We start from the raw sequence: 8924 nt of genomic DNA, 5'->3' as shown, positions 1-8924 counted from the left end.
TCCTTTTCATCCATTTTCAGACTCTCTAACAAGAAAAGGACCAAGTTATCTTTGTCATTAAACTTGTTAAGACAATAGCGACAAACTTGTCCATATAGACAAGAACGAGTCTCACTAACACTAGGCTTGCTAAACACAAAGCGACAGGTTTGTCCAAAGGGAAAATAATAGACCAAGCATATGTTATCCTCCTCAAGCTTGTCAAAAATAGAGAGGTACTGGTCAGCAATGAATAGGGAAAAATGGGAAGAAAACTTGAATAACTCTATTGATAGCAAGTCGCTCATGAACATGACACTTTCAATCCATCACCATGATTGAGTTGGGTTGGGTTTCCGTTCACCATCACCATTGGTCTACCGATCCATATCAGTGTCACCAATATGTTCAAGAGAAGTCATTCAGAGAATTCACCATCCAGCAAACGCCTCATCCACTGCATTACATCCACCCTTCATTTTTCATGACTGCCATTCCTGAACCTTATATCATCAGATCGTTTTCACCTCCACAAAAATCATTTGCTCCGTTTCGCGTCGTAGATGTGGGATACATCAAGGCCCTCCTATGACAAGTCACTTCTTGTCGACATCAGCTCATTATCCAAGAAGTTGACTTAGAAACAACCCTTTCAGTACTTTGAAGCTTGCATGCCTCAATGGAAAGTTTCTCACTTCCGGCGACAGGTTTACATCAATGACCTTTGATTGAAAGACTTTGTGTAGTGTTCGAAATTAGCTCATATATTCAGACCATGCAAATTGTATTGTAGTACCTTGAGGGAAATCATCATTATCGGTGATTCCGCTCACATCTGTTAACAGATTACATCATTAGGTGGTAATCAGGCAATGTCTTTCCATGTTCGACTTCAGAACATCTTTTCGCATGGATCGACTTGTACATTGGGAGAAGATTGTATGAGTTTTGAAGACCTAGGATCTAGTTTCATCCATTCGGGCTATGATATATTCAGGAAAATAAAGACATCAATTGTACACAGAAGCTGCATAGATAGTCATCTAGCCAGGGAAGATGACTCTTCATGCGAAGAATCACAAGTCTGCAACAGCAGACGATTGTCTGTCCTATGTACATGAAAGTGAATTTATAAAGCTAAGCATGGTAATGCCAGCCTCAGCTAGATCATGAAAATAATATGATGATGATGTATTGTATTTTATCTTATATAGGTCACCTTTCAGTTTGAATACCTCGGATCCTCATGATAAAGCATTTCACCTGACATCAGAATATTTACAACCTCATGCTTTAGGGGGCAACTGTTATAGACATATTTGGGCACTATAACCCCAAACTAATATGTCCACAAACCAAGGGCTATTTAGTCACTAAAAGTGTTGTTTCATACCCTAAAGGATCATGGTCAACTGATTACATCATCTCCCACAAGTTCCACTTGAAAAAGTACTCAGAACTGGCCAAAAATGGACCATACTGACTACTCCATGGTTAGGGTGCGATGCATTTCACCTTGTACACATGAGGGGTGTGATGCATGCTGAAAAGGCCTTCTGTAGGGTGCAAGGAGCAAGAATAGACAAATGGCAGAGACAATTTGCTAAGTGGATGATCATGGAATCTTCCAGAAACATCTCATTTGACACTTGCCTCTCTGAATTCACCCAGGGATGAGTAAGAGATCAATGAAATATCCAAGTGGAACCAAGAACTATCAGTGGGATGACACTAATCAAAAACCCAGAGCTGACTCACACCCTTGCAAGACATCTATAAATGGATCCCTCATCTGAGAGACCTAGAGGCTGGAATTTTGTATTTTGTAAGGAAGTGTTGTTGGTTTGTTAAGAAGAGACATTGCATTGTAGGGCGATTTGCTTGTTCATGAGGTGAAGAGGGCTTCTATGACTGGGAGGATGATGCTGGATCAGACAGCTGGGTTGTAATCCTCTCTTACATTACTATTAATAAAGTTCTTTGAGTTTTCCTCCATATGATCTTGAATTTGTGAATCTTATTGTTTATGAATGAAATTGTGTGGTCAATGTATTTTTGATTCCATATTGGTTATGATGTTTTAGATAGAGATGCTTTGATAGTTTGTTGTTACTTTGACTCTATAGGTACTCTTTGAAGCAGGACAAGTAGGAGAGGAGTGGCGAATTCTATCAAGGAAAGGAGAAATCAAGCTAGGATCAAAGCAAAGGATCCAGGTTGGTCCTCTATTCTTCCTTCCATCTATCACACTTAAAGGAATTCTTGAAAATCTTTCATTGTTTGTTTCTAAGATAGCTACCCGTCTTAGTGGGACTAGCAGTTCGAATCGACACTAGTTTTCCCTAAAAAAATATTCACACAGAAGCTTTTGACAAAGTACATGAGGCACTGAACGCAGTCCACCATGTGAAGCGAACTGACTGGGGCCTACGCGTACCTACAGTACTATCGGCTTATAGGACAACGTGTAAGAAATTAATAGGACAAACACCTTTCTAGTTAGTTTATGGCATGGAAGCTATCACGTTGATGGATTATATTGTACCTAGTCTACGCATATCAGTGCTCACAGGTATGACGTACTGTGAAGCTCTGGAAGAAAGGCTCACACAATTGGGAGAACTTGAGGAGGAATATTTTTTGGCTAGGTGTCATGAGAAAGTACAAAAGTAGTGTGAAAATTCTTGGCATGATTGCCAGATTAAGTTGCACACCTTCAAGGTAAATGACTTAGTGCTGCTATATGGCAGTAAGTTTGAAAAATTCCCAGGAAAGTTTAGAATGCATTGGTTGGGACCATACATGGTTAAGGAGGTCATAGACGGAGGCACAATATAGCTAGTCAAACTAAATGGAGAACCTTTCCCAGGCAAAGTGAATGGAAACCACTTGAAGCCGTAATGGGTGGCACGACTATTTGACTAACCAACAGAAGCACAGTCTTCACGATCCAAGGATCCAGACAAAATTGCAGGACTATAAACAAATTCAAGGGATATCAGCACAGATGTAGAGAAGTAGTTCGGACACAGAGGTCTCAGAAAAACATATGCAACAGACCCAGCAAGCAGCAGCTCAGTGCACTGCTGACCTCCACACAGTTCAAGAATAGTTGGAGGGACTTCGCGCAAAGATCGCTACGCCAATCGAGTGACTCGAGGGCGAGTCATGATGTTTGTGTTGGGGGCCTGTTGGGCATGGAATCCCCCCAAGGGATGTTTTGGGGCTCAAAGCCCAAGTTTTGACCAAATTTTGTTGTAAATCTCTGCGAATTGCAGGCGCAGGGTGCAAAATTATGATAGAGTCAGAGGGTTGTCTGCCATAGTTTTGTAATGTAATGTCAGCGTACCCATGGTCTGCAGACCATGGGATTGTATAAATAGAGTGAGGCTCTAAGTGTGAAATAGAGATAATGGTAGAGAAAAAAGAGTCTAAGTAACTAAGTGAAGTGTGTCTTTGAAGAGTAGGAGAAGGCTCTGCAGCTGAGTGCGCGGACCCCTGCAGCTGAGTGTGCATAGCGGAGTCAAGTCTGTAACCGAGGAAGGAATTAATATAAAGAATTTTTATCATAATTCTCTGTATATGTTCTTGGGTTAATGCATGGTTGATATAATTTATATTGTTTATTTACTGCGCGCACTTGTATGAATGGTTTATGTTGTTAAGTATAACCTAAAGCATGCAAGTAGGCTAAGATAATAAACTAACATTGGAATATTAGTAAAGTCTTGGGTAATAACGTAGAAGTGCAGCATTTAGCCATGTGTAGGGCTGCATGTAGGCAGTATATCAGGCCGCGAGGTACAGGAAAGTGCGCGAAGAAACTTTCATGCAGGGTCAAACCGCATACCACTTGAACTCATCAGACATCTCCAGGGTGCAGAAGCCTGGTTCTAGCACCCTCCCATACTACTTTGGGTGAGACCTCAGTCCGTGCTCCGCAGATTGTTGCCGAAAGGGCCAGTAGTACTGGGATTTGTTTGGCTAACTTAACTCTGAACCTGGGTCAGGCCCCAATAAGCCAACATAAGGCATTGGTTGTAATCTATTTTTGAGCTTATATGAAAACAATTATTGATTGATTTCATACATTGAATTGATATCTTACATTTGATGGCTTAATGTTCCTTGACCTGTTAAGTAGGTTGAATACAATTTGTATGTTATCACATTTGTTTTTGTTGTTTGTTTTCTTGTTTCAGGTATTCTAAGGAAGGAAATGGGAGGTAGCTGGCATGAGGAAGCATGATCATCACCAAGCAAAATAGCATTCTAAGAGGTAGTCCCTGTTATTTGATTCTATCTTAAGGAAGTTTTCCATAGATTGTTTGTTTGTGGCTAGAATTGCTCTCTTGGGATAGATGAATTGTTTGTGTCTGCACTGAGAACTTAACTGCACCAGAGTTCATCAAAATTATCGAGGGTTTCTATATGTTGAACCTCGTCATCTACCTAACCCTCTCCTAGGTCTCTACTTGCACTTGGTGTCATTATTTTCTTCTTCAACTTATGAAGGAAGGCCAACAAGGGTATGTCGTCCTCCTTCTCTGCATTTTCTTCATTCACCACAGTATGAGCTACTGCATCCATGAGAACTGAGAGGTTGTGATCTCTAGGTGAATCTTGACGTGACTCATCAATCAAAATCAGGGAGTTCGACCGAACGCGGCTTGTCCCTGGAGAGACAGTCCTTATCTTAGTCGAGGTCGTGGTTGCTCTTCTTTTTATCGAGGATGGAGTTTCTTCAACAGATTTCTCCTCTACTTTGTAGGTTTTAACTGCATACATAAATTACCTGCATATGAATTCTAAAACACATAAAATAAACAATGCGAGAGCATAACACTTAAAACACATATACAAAAAGATTTTCCCTTGCATCCCAAAACCGGGACTACCAGCTTGATTTTTCATTATGTTCCTTTCAATGTTACAATACATATTTATACATGCTGGAGCATCCAATACCATGGACCAAAAACCACCGCATCCAAAACCATGTGTGAAAACCATGCACAAAACCATAGGTGGGTTTGCCCAACCTAATATAGGGTCCAAAAAAAATTTCCCCAGGGCACTTCCCTAGACCCCGTAGAGTGGGGCTACCCACCCCCCTCAAACCCCCTTAATAGGGGGTTTACACCCCCTCTATGACCCCCCCGCTGTGCAATCGGTGCAATGAAGGGGGCACTCTGATCCCCCTCTAACCCCGTAGTTAACTAGGGAGGCTAGTCATGGAAAGAATATAACACAACCCAACATTCTCCCACTTCTTGTTTTCTTTCCATAGGGGGCCATAGGAGAGATTAATCATTTATCGAGCTATGCAACTCCCATTGTTTCTCTACACCAAGAGAACTTCTCAGAGCTCATATATTTTGTCAATGCATCTGCAGTGTTCTTCACAGTGTCCACCTTTACCAACAACACCTTTTTGTCTTCTATCATATCTCTCACAAAGTGATACTAAACATCAATGTGCTTTGTCTTTGAATGGTAAGAAAGATTCTTTTCCAAGAAAATTGCACTTTGGATGTCAATGTCTGTCCTTATAGCTCCCTATACCAACCCCATACATGAACACAATCTCTGCAACCAAATTGCTTCCTTGCTTGCATGAGTGGCTTCCATGTATTCTGCCTCTATAGTTGATAGTGTCACTATAGATTGTTTCTTACTCATCCAACTGACTGCACCTCCAAATAGGTTAAACACATACCCACTTGTAGATCTCCTCTGATCCAGATCCCCATCCCAGTCTGCATCAACGAACCCACGAATATCCAAAACTCTATCCAATCCTGGTCTTCCTTGGTAGCACAAACCATAATCACTAGTGCCACGAAAACACCTTAAAACCCACTTCACTATTGTCTAATGATCCTTCCCTGCTTTTTACATAAACCTGCTCAATACTTGTTTCGGGTGGAAGCACCCTAGGGCTTTGGGTTAGAACCCCAACAAAGAAGAAGAAAACTACAACAAGAAATACTCATACAGCTTAGGCAAAATGCTTATATTATCAAACTATGTAAGAGTGACCGTACCTAGATTTCCTTCATTCGAGTAGGTCCCGCAGGGTTTAGACCCTCTGCAACTCCTGATGTTCTTCAAACCTGAAAATCATTCAATTCGAACATACATAGCAGTATAGAAGTAAAGCATATTCACAAAATTGACTTTATATCATATAAACAAATTATTGATCATACATCAAAACAACATTCATATATGAATTAAAACATAATATGATGCATAAACATAGTTAATTTCGGAAACAATACAACATTTCATTTATTACAGTAAGCTATAAATAACATGGAGAGAATTCACCCGAGTATTCTTCTTCTGGCTCCAAGTTGAACCGTCCTCCGCATTCGTCCTATCCCAACCTTCAACAATCTTCTTCCATCACCAACACCATGATATCTCAAGCAAAAGGAAGGATATCTATAATCAAGGAAAAAAAGGTTTCCTGAAGCTTGGGGAAGTGCATGAGGCACAAGGATTCATTAGACTCAGTGAGGGATAATCTCAGTATAATAACTCTATCTCTTCTCCTCTTTAAGGTCTTCCCATAGAATTCTATTTATACTTCTCCCAATTAGTTTTTTAGTTCGGAAATAGTTGAGCCACAGACAATAGGAGGTAATCAACAAGTAAAACCCATGAACTCTACCCATAATTAAGGAATTTTTTTTTTTTAAGTGTTTTAACACATATACGCGGGTTGGGTATTGTCTGACCCACGTGTACATGCTTTCAGCTCAGGAAAAATTAGCGTACAGGGAATAAAACATTGTTTTTTATATATTTGGACCAAATCTGGAAGGAGGGGTTGCCCTAGGCCATAAACAAAGCATCAAAAATACCAAGAGTGGTAAATGGTGCTATAACAGATGCCCCCTAATATATGAGGTTAGAAGGGGTACATGATGGCTGAAATGCATTAAGTGTATGGAAAGAATCATGCCGAGACTGAGAAGGACTTCACCAGAATTCAACTTACCAGCCATCAAAAGAGATCAGAAAGAAATTGTTGTCTGAGGTGGGCATACCCATGCTTAGAGAAAGTAAATCATGTACGCATATCAAGTACAAGTGGATACAATATGTATATTAGTATAAAGGAATTGAAAGTAAATAATGGATCATCTGATCGTGATCGAAAAAGTACATGTCTAAATATCACATATAAGAATACGATCAATGATGCTGAAGGATGAAGTTGATCACTGATGTCAAAACTAATCCTAATAGTACCAAATGAACATGATGAATAAAATGATACTACCTCGCAACTCGGATGCCAGCATGTAAGATGTCGCTATGAAGAACTGCAACATATAATGTGGATGGTGTCAACTAGCAGCAATAGGAGCAACTGACAAGTGAACCAAAGCATGCTGATACAACCCGAGGTCTTCATAGATTGTTGCAGTACATTTCTACATAATGGGAATGAATGATCTAATGTTGGCCACATGAGAAATCATTTGATTACTCGTCATTGATGTATACCATTAACAAACGCGAGACTACTCACTGATAATGATAATGAGAGTCAAGGTACCTAGTACAATTTAACAAGTGTGAATGAATGAGATGAAGTCAAACAATCAAAAGATTCTATCAATCAAGAGACAATGATGGCTTCCCACTGTTGATAGTGAAGGAATCTTCCACTGATGATTGCAAACCCCAAGGTACTGCCAAATGGAATCTAGATCTTTTTCCCAAAGCAAATGAGCTGTAGTCGATAGGAAAAGATCTGCTAGAAGGAAGGCATTAAGGCATCCTTCATCAATCTACTGCGAGTGTAACTCGTAGGCCAATAATGTGGAAGGAACCAGATGAAAAAGATGTAGTAACCCAACTGAAGCACGTTTCTGACGTACACAAGATGTAGCTAGCACATGATAGAAACCCTTTGAACCAACCAATAATGAAAGCTGACACAGAGGAGAGGAATCCACCAATAGGGTCAAATGGAAACCAAGGCACTGCACAAATCCCAATGTGTGATAGTGTAAGCTGATGTCGAACACAAGGGAAACCACTCAGTCAAAGACCCATGATACTAATCGACGTTGAGAACAAGGTGACATATCAATAATTAAAAAAGGGCCAGGGTGCAGCTCTAGGTCTACCCTCAGAACAATTTTTTGTATCGATAAGGACAAGACCTGCTAGCAAGAAGTCAATGGAGACCTTCTCAAACCGGCACGAGAAAAGGACCAATATAACTGATGTGATGAGCCCACTCAGGTTTACTTCCCTTGAACAAAAGCACAACTCAATGATGACTATATGGCAACATATGATAACTCTCTATAAATTTGTCATGCAAGAGGCATAAGAAAAATCTCCATATGATTGGAAGAGGTAACCAATCAAAGGAGTATTGACTCAATAACAAGGTTTAAGGCGCACCTAAGTCAAAAGTAAATCCCACCAAAATGGAGGAGAGACTTTCTTTTGAGTGCTTTGTTCAAGGGTGACAAGACTGACTCTAGTTGCCAACAAAATATGGAAATGTCATCTAGTTCCTGCTCTTTTTGGAATATATAATTTTTTTGGTCTTTTTCTTTAAGTTGGAAAAAGAATAAAAGAATGTTATAGTACAGTGGAAATAATGAGTGTCAGAGAAACAGATGATCTAGTTCCTGGGAGGGGAACATTCCTATTCCTAATGCAGAGAGTTGAAACTGGTTAAGAACACTCAAAGGGATGCTTTTTCCACGGGTAAAAGGATGCATCAAGTTGCAGAAGCTAAGTGATTGCGTGGTTGACTTTGCAGAAGACATGGCCAAATAAGTGGCTTAAACATGAGTCCAAGTGAAGACGGCTGAAGGCCAAAAGGTGTAAATATTCAAAATGTAATGCATCAATATAACTCAACACAAAGGAGCCTCTAGGGTATAAGGCCAAAAATTAGCATGGAA

The sequence above is a fragment of the Pinus tabuliformis genome, chromosome Q (assembly GCF_031772625.1).
Source record: "Pinus tabuliformis cultivar Carrire ecotype Pingquan chromosome Q, CPIR1, whole genome shotgun sequence".
In the NCBI taxonomy this organism is placed as follows: Eukaryota; Viridiplantae; Streptophyta; class Pinopsida; order Pinales; family Pinaceae; genus Pinus; species Pinus tabuliformis.
The sequence above is the reverse complement of the archived record's forward strand: the minus strand, read 5'-3'. Positions refer to the sequence as shown.